This window comes from Rhipicephalus microplus, chromosome 2, assembly GCF_043290135.1.
Source record: "Rhipicephalus microplus isolate Deutch F79 chromosome 2, USDA_Rmic, whole genome shotgun sequence".
NCBI lineage: Eukaryota > Metazoa > Arthropoda > Arachnida > Ixodida > Ixodidae > Rhipicephalus > Rhipicephalus microplus.
In genome coordinates, this window is record NC_134701.1 from 110611543 (window position 1) to 110624994 (window position 13452).

The window sequence follows — 13452 nt, forward strand, 5'->3', positions numbered from 1 at the left end:
GCTTCATGAAACAGTTGGGCGAACGGCCAGTTGGCAAAAGCTCTTGAAGACGAATTGCAGCAATCATCGTTCCTTATTGTTCCCGAAAGGAGGCAATTTTCACACCCTTCAAATGGTTCCGGTTTGTCTATTAAGCGACGCGTTTTTACGATTCAGCTGGAGCTGCACGATGGTGTTCTCTACTTCCGACCTAACGGCGGCGTTAGATGTATAAGCGGCCGTACAAAAAAAGTACGTATGTAACCGCCAGTCTAGCTGATTACATGTATGGTATTTTATTCTATTTTTGTATTTCTTCAGTGTGTTCATGCTGCTCTCTTGTAACTTGGGTTCGTGAGATGTTTTGTTGAATAGTGACGTCCGCCACATCTGAAAATATTTCTGCTGTGCAGCGGGACCACTACTTTGTGAAATTAAGCAAATTAAAAGACGCGTGGATCGACAGTATCTTTCGACAAGAATAATTAGGGCTAATATAATTTTTCGTCATCTCATACGAAGTAAAAATGACCGCCAAGTGACGCTAACGCAGTACTTCGTTTGCAAACGTGTTTTACTCCAGGCCTACTCATAACAATACAATTGACCTCACAATATTCGTTTTAAGGGTAGCCAGCCGGTCTAAGAATCGGCTAACCTCCCTGTCCTTCCTCCTCCTCGTGCACCTTAGCTTTCGCTTTGGAATTATGCGGGTTTCGGTACTCAAGCTACTTTTTAGCAGGCTGCGAAATATAACGGAAAACTGAAACGAAATTTCTTTGGTAGCTCTTCAAAAGACCTGCGAGAATTTAGCGTGCGCAAAATTCAAACTACGGGGTACGTGCTTTATGTATAAGGGATGGCCTACACATATATACAGTTATGTCATGAACGGATTCGTTAGAGTGAATAAGATCCGAAAACGAGATTTCGTTGAATGTATCGTGAGTACCTCTTGTTGTCTCTCTACTATGCAAATAAATATACACTTCATCGACTACACTTAAAAACAAAACAACCACATGTCACTGATAACCGATTGTGCAATTGGTCATAGTATTGTAGCACATTGAAATCAATGAATAATTACTTGACCAACTTTCATATTCATAGGTTGTATAATAAGACACTCGGCCGGCTGGGCTTGAAAGCTGCGATTGCAGGAAAACGGGACATCATAGACAATTCCCGGACACACACATGCGATTTGCTTCTCAATCTAAACCAGGGTTTATTCTTACTTTATGACATTTAATGACGCCAGTGTAAGGGACAATGGTCGGACTTCATAAAACGATTTTAAGTAGAGCTGGTAAAGAGTGTTTCCCACTCGTTGACATCCATGGCTACCAGCGGCAATGACTTGAATTCACTGGTTTTCAATGAACATAAATACCCGATAAAAGCAATGATAGAACAACCGCAGCTGAAGCTCAGCTGGGGGAACATCGGGGCTTAGTGCAAAGGTTGCATATGTGGTATTTGCTGCCAGCAAGTCGATGATTCATCAACCTTACATCATTTGCATCTTTATTGAATTCACTACAAGAGACTTATAACAGTGTCGCGAACGTCGTCTACACGTTGCTTGGCTTCATTATTTGCTGGTTTTCATCAAGGATGTGTCAAACAAAGAATTGAACCTGTAAAGTACTGTCCTTTAATACATGCAATCCGCGTCAAACAAGACCCAAATAGCGGCAAGCCTTTGCGATGCTACAGTGTGCGCCGTCCACCTATCACTATGGATTGGCACACATATATGTGGAGAGCTCCCGAACAGAATGCGCGTGCCTCTACACTGTGATAACCGGATGGCACGCACTACATTATCGCAAAGGCTTACCGCCGTTCGGGTTTCATTTGACGCTGATAGCGCATAGAAAAGTATCAAATAGAACGCCTACATCAGCCCCCTCTGAACACGGGCACGGTTTAGACCTTCATGTGCAATTTTGGTGAGTCTATTTCTCACATGGCTTCCAGTGAAGTATGCCGACCATCTTCAATCTGCAGGCCACGCCCATAAAGTAGCTGTCGATGTTCTGCGATACAACTGCTGTGAAGGTAAGGGTAGGGAGCGGAAAGGCCTTCATAGCGTCAGAAAAACATAAGAAGGGAAAACTTGCATAAGCAGCGGACACAGCAGACACAAGTGGAGCTGTATTCAGACACGCCTCTTTCATGAAGTTGAAAGAGCCCCACAAAAAGCCAATGGTCAACGCCACAACCGTGTTAGTGCATGTCATAGTGGCATAATTTCGCAAATATTATGGGCGATTTTTGTTGTTTCTAACAAAAGAAAGTCATTTTAAGGTATGCGTATAACGTCATCTGGAGACGCGTTAAACATGAGATAAGTCTACACAAGCATTTACTCTTCTGATGTGTATGTGCACTACAACTCTGGAACTGAGCCGACCTGTGAGCCTGACGGCCTGTCATTGTGAAGCCTATTTGCGGGTCCATGTGTTATGCTTTCGGGTCTATTTTTGTAAAGGGTCGTATCTGGGAGCTTCGTACAAATGTAACTAAACACACCAAATATTTTACATTCTGATCATCTATGACAACGTAATTTGTACTTATTTTCATCTTGCAAGTACTCGTATATATATATATTAGCAGGGTACATGCAATACGGGCGTGGAATCAAAAAATATGTGCATGTCGTGTTAGGTACGGAGATTCACTATACAAGAAGAAGTATGCTAGAGTGCTATAAACAACGCAGGCTCCAAAAAGACTACTCGAGCTTGCCCCTTATTTTCTAAGTCAATTAGCTTGTGTACTGTATCAGGCTCAGCAGGCCACCTATCTTCGTTTAACAACAGCTGCCCTTTTTTATTATCTACAAAAACCCCTCCTCACTTCCCTCACTTTGCTAAAAAAGATTGACGACAATAAGCACAAGTATTCTCTACTGTCCAGACATGCGTGTTGGTTAAATTGAGCATGGCCTGGCTGATACCTTGTTGTTTTTTTCCTTTACACCAAGGCACCCTGAAGACACATAACTCAAACGCCGGTACTTCTTGAAGCAGCATGAAAGTATTATATGGGCTGCTCGCATTTCTTATGGCTCCTTTGGTCGTAAAATGCTGTCAGAGCCACCATTTCGTCAGGCCATTTCATTGCAGCAGTTCTGGTCATTTGAGGCGCTCGTTTCATGTCCACTGAGAAAAGAGGCAGTGAGCCTGATAACAAGTAACTACCACCGGGTACTGCGGGTCTCGCTGACGCACGCTATTTGCAGCAAAGTGCGCTACTTACAACAAATGAAGCTTCGCTGCCGACTAATGGTGCACAAAGATTTACTGCCGCTTTTGCTGTGCCTTCTTTGTTATTGCATGTATTTATTTTTCAACAAAAGCAACGACGCCATATGAGTCTGGCTGAAATTTTCTCTCTCGTAGTCTAAGATAAATCTGTGTCTTCGTATGAAACAGTCTCTCTCTTAGCACTTGAATTTTTGTGTACGGATCAAAAGTTCAGCATCCCGTGCTTTTATTGGATGGCATTCTATTTGAGGAGATAGTGAATATAAAGTGCCTATAATCTGCAACACCAGGTAAATTTGCTTGTCTAAACAAGGGCCCCCTACTCAGATAGGTGCTTTTTGTCGAATCACTTCTTTAAAACATCCGGAAGTACAAAGGTGTTACATGTGTTTGGTATATTTCATGGCTATGTGTGGAATCCGGGTGACTACACCTAAAGAAAGCTGAACTGGTACCAAACTACATCACTCATTGCCAGAAGGCCAATATGTTTAAAAATAATTGGTGCAGCTTGCATGATAAAATGTGCCGACTCACAATCAATTTTTCATTAGGCAAAGTCCTCTCGAAAAAGCCTACTCAGATTGACGCAAGGCTCAAAGAAAGACCATTTGAAGGGCCTAATCGTATCTCACAAAACTTTTTTCTGTGTGGTAGTGAGCAACATACCAAATTTGACCCATATGGGAATCTGACAAGACTCTTTAGCACAATACCTAAGGTGCAAACGTGTGATGCGGCCTTCCTCGTGCATAAATCGTGCAGTTGTATTAACAGTAGAAAAAAGTTACTATGTACATAAACTGGATGGTGTACCTAATGGGGCTTCGATTAAGCTCGAGACCACGTGACACTGTCTGAAGCTGTTCGGACGAAGGTATTTTGAAGCTACGACAGCATACTCTTAGCGCACTCCACGCCAGTTTCACATTAACTATGGTCATGGTAACTGCACACACACGCTGGCCGTCATTTGAGACAAGGAGTTGACGAAGACTCCAGGTTTACAAGAGTAGCTGATTTCGCAACTTGATCGAAAGAATTCCACTTGCGATTTCTTACCATGCTTGTGATTCCAATCGATTTTTTTCCGATGCTTGTTAACCAGCAGCGCTCTCATAGCGTTCTCTCTTGGTCCACCTCTAACCGCTTTCCCTTTTTCCTCTCGTTTGAGAATGAAAAAAAGGAGGAGTGATAGAAATCAAACGAGCACACAGAGACACTAATGATATGCCGCCATCATTGTCCGCTTGAGCGAATCGATCGAAGCAGGTGTTCAGACTCTTACGCGGTATTAACGTTCTACCCGTCATTGACATAATTCGCAGGCGAGACAAGTTACCATAAAGGAGACAGAGCCTGCTTATGCGAGTTGACAGGTCAGCTCGTTGCACACATTGGTGTTCGGCAGAGGGAAGAGATCGACTGATTGCATAATTTCATTCTGAAAAAGTGCTAGTGACCAAGGACAAAGAATACTCCGGAAATGAGGACCGCCTGGCGCTCTTTACGATGCACTTATATCCCGCAGTACATAGGCACCTAGCCTTTCGCCTCCATCGAAATGCGACTGACACTGCCTGGATCGAAATCATGGACTTCTCTACCACTCTACCACAGGAGTGGTAGAGGGATATTCTGCCACTCCAACTCATGGGTGGTTCTGTGCTTAGCTTTTAAACAACGACACAATGCGGGCTATCGATAACAGCGCCGTAAGCTATAGAAGCGTAACCTTGACTTGACTGAGGCGTATACTAGTGAGTTAGTAGGTACTCACGTGTTGTTTACCGCGAACGGATGACGAAGGAAGACATAGGTGGCGAGAAAATTAGTGTTCTGCCTGTTCCTGTTTTTTGTTGTCCAGCGACTTTTTTATACCTAATCTGGGAAATATATAGGATATAAATACATGTTTCTGCTGCACCCATGTGAACAAATATTCCGAAAACGCCAAATTTTTAACGCTTCTCTTTCGATTCAAGTCTTCATTACCATCTGAATGCATGCTGTGTTTATGAGATATGATATGTGTATTTGCATTGATATATGTATTTATGAGATATATGAGATATATGTATTTTCAGTATTGATAGGCATCAACCGTAATTAGTAAAAAAATGCAAATTTGAAGGGCTAGTTCTCTGTTAAACACATTACTAAATAAAACCAAAAATGATGTCAACGGAAGTTATTTGTTGCAAGTTATGCAAGTTATTTTTTTGCAGCTATACTTTAATTACTTTTATTAGGTCCAATATAGTTTCCTTGACAATGCTGTCTGTTAGTTGCCAATAATTATTAGCAGTTAGCAAAGACAGACAGATATAAAGGTACACACTGATGTTTTTTATGCGGCATGGATCGTCCAAATAAAGTGTCGCGAGTATATATAGCGTGCACTTAATCCCTTTTTGCAATACTTATCAGCAATGTTGATAATTATTTGATAAAAATACCCGCACTGGTGGCAAATAAATCTGAGTATTGTGGAAGCGTACTCACTAATTAGTGATCTAATTAGTCACCACTGAGCTATAACGTTTCCTCACTACAGACTACCGGGCTCCCTCGGTCTTTGGTATCGTTGAATACTGGCGCCCAATCCAGTCAATCGAACGCTCGCTTTGTGAAAGTTGCGTTTTCGAACAATCATGTCAACTTCATCAAAAATGCTGTAACTTAGGTTCAAAGTTTGTGCAAAGACTTTTAGGTGAAATTAAAGTAGCTGAGTGACCCAAGTAATGCTGCTGCACTAAAAACTTGACTAAATCACCAGGTGTTGTCCCGAAATTAATAAATCTTTATTTACACCACAGGGTTACACACAGCGAATCACAAGTGTGTCACACTTGGTAGAAATTCAATGTCTCACATTTTCATTGGTTCCACATAGTATGCCAATAGACCTCTATCGGGGTAGGTCACAGCATGACGTCACCGGCGCACATGTAGTTGGTGATTAGCAAAACAGCCCCGCTGGTGGCTCTGCGTGGTACAGTAGTGCTGTGTTTTCGGTGAGTTTTCTTTTCGTTTTCAAAGCTTAAACTTCGTGCTACAGTGGCGACATTAGCTGTACTATGTGTATGGCTGCCGTCAACAACGCCCAAATTTCCACATGTTAACCTATAAAAATTGTGCATCATATGCAGCAACGCTTCCTTTTAAAAGCTGTGACTTTAGCCAATAGCAAACTTCAGAAGTATCTGTCGAAGCAATGCATACACACGCAGCGCTGGCATGTGGAATGATCCCGCCGACGGAGCTTTCTTGCTAGCCAGCACCTGCTCCGAGGGAGAGGATGGCGGGCGGTGCAGCAACGTGACAGGAAGGGGTGTAAGCCACAGGAAGGGGTGTAAGTCACAGATAGACATGATAGACAGAATAGTTAAACGGAATCATGGAATCACTGTAGAAACAGCCAAAGAGAAAAGAAACATTTAGTCAGTGTGAAGAGCCTCCGTAATATATCTGGTTGTACTGTGAAATTCAGCTGCAACAAAAAAATGCTTAGCTATATACTATGCAACCAAGGTTACTACTCAAAAAAGCTTGTATTTATATTTTTTTCTTTTATTAACACGCATGAAATATTCACTCAAAATTAGAATAGTTGTTCGATTGCCTACTACGCATCTTTGCCAAGCAATAGGCATGTTGAGGAAAATCTACGACTGAATAAATCATTGAAAATGAACGAATTGATTATTCAATTGGTTAAAAGTTTTGTGCGAGTGTACTCTCGGGGTTATGAAATTATTCACATAAGCGTACAGTTTTATTCTGTGGTGCAGCTTTCCTTGGAACGCTGTTTCGGTCACATTTGGCATGGTATTCTTAATTGACTTCATTACATTTGCCAGTGTCTGGAATGGCACCACCACAGTTGCAATCCGTGACCAGTAGAGCGTAGGTTTGCCATCAGATTTCCAAAAAAAAATTGTCAGGGGTATACAACAACGGCCGTACGTTGAAACTACTCTTTACCAAACGGTCGTTCCACAACGCTTCATTCCAGCCAAATATCTTGCCATAGAGAGGGTGTTAACGTGGAAGCATTCCTATGCCGACAAAGCGAGATAACTCTCCCACCATGCACTGTTCTGTCCCATCAGGCAATCACCGGTGTGAATAAATGATTATACAAGACACAATGACTTGTATCGCACCTTCTGTGTGGCTGCGTTTGAAACCATGCTTTCCACTCTGCCACATGGCACAACAGTTGACCGCTGTTCAGTTGCGTTTATTTTTTTATTATGCTTCAGCTACTCTTAGTTATTCAACAACACTTCGCTACTTCAAATATCTGTTATCTCGTAATTTCAGTCGTGTATGGTTGCATTCCATTTGGTGTTTCTCGCTAGCCCATCTATAAAACAAATTACATCCAGTGTTTACCAAAGTATAGTTTATCGAACCGTTACCGAAGCACACAATAGTCCGGGAATGAATAGTGTTTCGTCTTGTGTCCGGAAGGCACTGAAGCGCCTCTGAAATTTGAACGGTATAGCACTTGACGACTTTCTTCATGGCAATCTGAGAAATCAGGCGCGAGGATGACCATGCAGCAATCTACAGGCACATCTACGCAAAGTCTGTCCCAAAATATTACGAACTACGCAAGCTTATGGCTAAAAAAAGCTGCCACCATCTCCCTGACGGGAATCGTGAGGAATTGCGAACGATGCATCTTACGTACCGAGAGTACACGGCGTATTATTTTACTGGCATAAATAGTTGACGAGACGGAAATTCGTACCGTCACCATTTATTTATCTGTTTACTATCAAGCGAACAGTCGAGAGTGAGGCGCGTGCTTGACTTAATTTATATTGTCACGGATGGCTATTTTCGGCGACACCGCGTCACGGCAATTAACGGGCGCCGTACTCCCCGACTGACCGTGAGAAACGGCGGCACATGAAAGGGAACGGATAAGTGCAAAATGGGGGTGCTCTCCTTAGAACGTCGCCTCCGACAGTTAATCCTTTTATAACCGTGGCGACATCTGCAAGGTCGTAGAAGGCCGCGGTATACCCCGTACAAGGATTAGACTACAAGACGCCCGGCTGAGAGCTAAGTGGTTGACCGTTCCCACGGAGAAAAGCGTGGGAAACGCTCTGGTGGCCAAGCCGTATGACAACAACCCGACAGGTTGTCACTCTCGCTAGTTGCGGGCCCTCTCCCAATTAAAAAGGGGTGGGGTCGAAATATTTTGGGGCGGAGTTTCCCCTCAATTAAACGCGCATGATTGGACCCAGGTAGCGGTCTCTTGTCCCCAAGGAAGAGAGCGAGGAGACACGAGGGGGATTTAAGCGCAGGATTTTGCCCTACTAGGCAGACTAGTCGCTGACCAAGATGGTGTAGAAACAGATCAACAAGCATCTCTTCTAGAAGTTTTTAGTGTGGCTCTGTATCGGCTGGCCACCTAAACTTAGCCGTTCGTCTAGTTGTGACGCGATATTAACGTCTGCAACGTAGACATCGGGACTTCGCCTCGAGTTAGCTCAACCTGCTCGAAGTCACCTGCAAGCACTAGCCTCCCGGAGCCACCAGCATTGCAACACCGCCGACATCGCAGTCGTGCCAAAACTCTCTTCGACTTCTCGCATCCGATCGTCGGGGACACAACGCTGCCGGTCATCACACGTATGCCTTCACCTGTTTATATCTTGGAACTTTCTCCTCCGTCGTTCTATTCTTGATTGTTGGTGTAGTTTGTAATAGTTCTCTCTCGTAAGCTGATTTCTTGTTTCTGTTATATATTTCTTTAGTTGTATCCAGTGTCGATGTATTTTGTTAGTTGTATTGAAGTGTTGTATTAGATCCCGTGTGCTGCAATATCACTAGAGTAAAGTTGTTTTGTTTTCCCACGTCTCTGATCTCTTTACTGTCTCTGCTTGCGTACGGAACGAACCAACCTGCTGTCATTCCCGTCGCCGACTTCGCGCTGGAGACGCTAGAGTGGCAGCTTGTAACATATATACATGCGTATGAGTGAGCAGACAGGAGAGTGGGCCCAGGGAGGATAGAGTGTGAACAGCTAGAGAAAAGAGCAGCGAAGAACTGTACCTGTCATTCCACAATGTCAGCGTCTTATGAATACAAACACTACACATATACTCGGAACACAAACGCTACAAACGCGTTTAAACGCATTGGATTGAGGCGGTGGCAAGTCACATTCAAGTCAAGGTGGTTGGGGCTCCGGTTGCTAAGGGCAATGATATGCGCACCTGCCCGCAGGTGTTGCTGATAGCTGCCGACGCCGAAACGTGACATGGTGGGGGCTCCAGTTGCTATGCATGAGCGTGCCCGCTGATGTTGCTATGGAAGAGAGTGGTGAATGGATCCCGACAGACGCCTGACATAGCCCGACTAAGGCTGTTTCACATGCCACGATTGGAGCGAAAAACATTGTACTGTTCACTCCAATCACTCTTTTTTTTCAATCGCTGCTAATAGTAATTTTCGTTTTTACATGAATCACCAACGGTCCAAAAATATTGCTCTGTGACTGTAGCGGCGAGCGAAATTTCTTGCAACCATTTGTTTTGGCTTACACTGTAGAATGTTTCAAATATAATGCAACAATCTTCACGTAATATATTAAGTTTCTATGAACGGTGGTGGGGAGCACTTGTGTTTCATTATTTAGAAACAGTTCTCAATCTATCTACACTTTAAAATGTGCATCAGGTACCAAAACAAGCACGTTGACGCAATTTCAACAGCTTGACCAGCCCAACCCTATTTCGACGAGTCCCGAACAGAAAACGCTGCCGCCGCTGTGATCACAGCGAAAATTTCCAATATGTTGGAAGTGCGCCGCGGAAAGCTGCGGTGAGAGCAAGCTGGCCTTTTTTTTCGCTGCGGGTGCATTCGAAGACTGAAAAGCGCTACTTTTTGTGTCACGTGAAAGGGCCTAAGAAATGCATTCGCATTCAATGTTAACACCGTCTTCCCAAAGGAAACCTTGATGAGATGCAAAGCAGGAGCGTTGCGCACGAGTGGCGTCACCTTCACGACGGCCGGGTTAGGCCTAATCACTTCGTCGCATGTTTCACTGGGCGAAGCAGGATTGAACGTGCTCAATAACCCGTACTCCGCACCCACGTACGAAACAAGTTATGCAGCCAGCTGGAGAAACACTACGTAGACCACGCCGTCTGCTGTGATGGCCGGTTATCGGTGGGAAGTTCAAAAGGAGGTTACTCAATCCTAACACAGAATCATCAAGGTGTGCATCGGAGAAGAACAGTTTTGACCCAAGGAGCGGCTGACGCGTTTAACTCAGGCTGAACTTATCATGGTGCTCAGCAGGGATGTTTGGTTCGACCGGGTGGCGCGTGCTCACCTCAGATATTTGGCGGCACTAGAATGCGTGTTTGAAGGCTTCTACAAGGCGTATGGCAGCCACTGTCAAAGTCACCTAAACGCGGTCAACTCGGGGGCTGGCGGAAATTGTTGGTGGACGCTGCAGCTAGTGGAATAAAGGGCGCAAATCAACGCGCCGTGAAGGCGGTTTCAACGCTATCGTGACCAGGAGCTCAGGACACTGTACCAATATCATTACCATAAGGTGTCGGCGTCATTTCTCTCCCACAAAGGGGCGCGAAGGGCCAGCGTGCGGCGGAGTGTAACGTGTATCTCGGCTTGTTCAAGAAGAAGTGTCTTTTTGGCTTCCTTCATAGAAGCACTCGGTCGCACGCGGGTTTAGAAGTTCCTGCCATCCCTCCAGGGCCGGGACGGGTCGATGACAAGCACACACTTGTAGTACGCCACGTGGCTTCTGTGATTGCAGATGGCGGTGGACGTTCCAAATACCGATTTACCCGTGCACGCCTCGGTGCGAGAGTTGGTGACCTTGACGTACCAGTCTTTCTTGGTGAACGTGCCCTTCACACTAAAGAGAGGGAAGGAAGTCATATCTAAGATGTGTCTAGATTTGCACCCAGTCCCGATGATACCACGCCAACCTTGGTGTATGGTCTTTTCGTCATCCGGCCCGCCTGAGTCATGTTTGTCATGAACGCTGTTTGTTGGCATGGCCATTTCCCTTGGTGTTGGAGGTGGAGTCACATCATTTTCACCCGCAAGCCTAACCGACCTCCGCAAAAGACCCCCTCATGCAGGCCGATCTGCGTCAGCTCTGTATTTGCAAAGATGCTCAAGTGGTAACTGCATGGGTGGCTGTATAATTTTCCGGGGTGGGACAGCCAAGTGCACGCCAGCCAGTTTGGTTTCACGCCTGCTTGAAGTGCGGTTCTCGCCTTACACGCTTTAAAAAAGCGGCTTGCACAACTCGGGGCGCAAAAAACTCTTTCTCTCCACATGCCCATCGACTTCAAGTGTGCGTTCAGCAGCATGTGGCACCCGCATGTTCCCCGCTTCCCTTAATGAACGACAAGTCTCAGAAAACTTATACCACATGCTACGCACGTTTTTTTTTAGGGAACGATCGGTAGTGTTTCACGCAGAGGCCACTCAGATGGAGGCGGATTCATCCCTGTTAGAATAACCTGCAGTGTGCACACTTATCAGCAATGCTTTGGAATATTACCTCACAAGACCTGCCTTGCCTGCCCATGCAGACAGGTGTCAAGGCGCAATCGTACGCGGATGCTGCTGTTATCGTAATCCCTGCAGAGTCAAAGAAAAAAGTTGAGGAACTTGACTCTGAGGTGTTTGCGAGTGTGTTGGCCTTGGCCCGTGTTACTAAAATAACGATCAGCAAGAAAAAAAAACATACTGTGTTCTTTTTTTGTATGCTAAATGGAGATCAACAAGAACATCCACCTCACCATTTGGTTAAACAGAGCTGACAGAAACTTAAAATTCAAAAAAATAAATTCGTATATTGGGCGTCGCAATTGGCCACCGTCTTTCGTTCTTCATTCGCGCTGACGCCCTGATGATGAAGGTCCAGTCATTGCTGGCGTGCGACAGCACCCTAGCTTGTTTACACGGTGGCCGCCTGCACCCCGAGCCAAAGGTTATGCGGTGCCGGAGCGTCATTTATCCAGTGATTGCTTATGCCTCCCCGATCTGGTAGGAGGGACTCCGCCCTGACAGCAGGCTGAAGCCTCGTGTTATCTCATTGCACGAGTCGGTGTTGCTCTACCTGTCGGAGGCTTTTCGCACTACATGGTCTACCGCGTTACAGGTCATCATCCGCCCCCTCTGGGAGCATTTTTCTGGAGTTGGATCGGCTTAGCGCTTAATTTCGATTGTTCACGCGGCGCAATCTTGTGTACTACGGCGATGTTTTCATTCAAACTGAAGGCGTGCTATATCTCGTAGATTGGCTTGGCGTCCACGCCGCTGAAAGGTTTACGTTTCGCCATTTCCGCCTAACTGCTCGGGAAACCATTTCGTATGATACCTTTCGCTGTCTCAACATATACACGAATCGATCGTATGCGGAGGGACTGGCGTGCGCAGCTTATGTTGTCCTTAGTCCGGTAGACCATGTGCGTTCTGTCGATCACTTCTCCCTCTCTTGAGCCATTAGCGCATTATGAGTAGAAGCATTGGCCCTGGCAGAGGTGGTAAATTGGGGACACAGCCACCTTACCGTTCACGACTCCCACGTCTACATTGTCTGCGTCGCCTTGCTTCAGGCACTGTCGTCCCGTAAGTAAGAACATGAAGCACACGCTCTTTCAAATCACCTCTATTACGTTAATAAGGCTCTACCGTGTCCTGGAGCATGCGGGCGTGTTTGGCAGAGATTGCTGATTACATCGCTTCTCGTGCCGCAAGGCATAGCTATACTGAAACCCTTCAGTGGTTGGGGTGAAAAGTCCGCACTATCTTCAGGAGTGAACTTGACAGGGGCCTGCATTGGTCGCAGGAGGCCAACAATATCATGCTGTACCAGCTGTAAAAGTTCGTGCAAGACCTGCCATAGTTTACTGCCTATTTTTCGCCTAATAAGGCACTAGTAACGCTAATTATGAGTCACGGTCATATACATTTCTACTTTCACTGTTTCCGCTTGCTCCGTCATCTTAGATGCTCTTGCGGAAGCCATTGCAACTCTGTTCAACACTACCGAATTGACTGTCCTGTTACGCGCCATCTCGCAGGCTAATTGAGCCCACAAGCGATTATATAAGACACGTGTTTTGCGCGAATCCTGTGGCATCAATGTAATCAGGTAATGCTAATTCAGTTGGTTCACTAC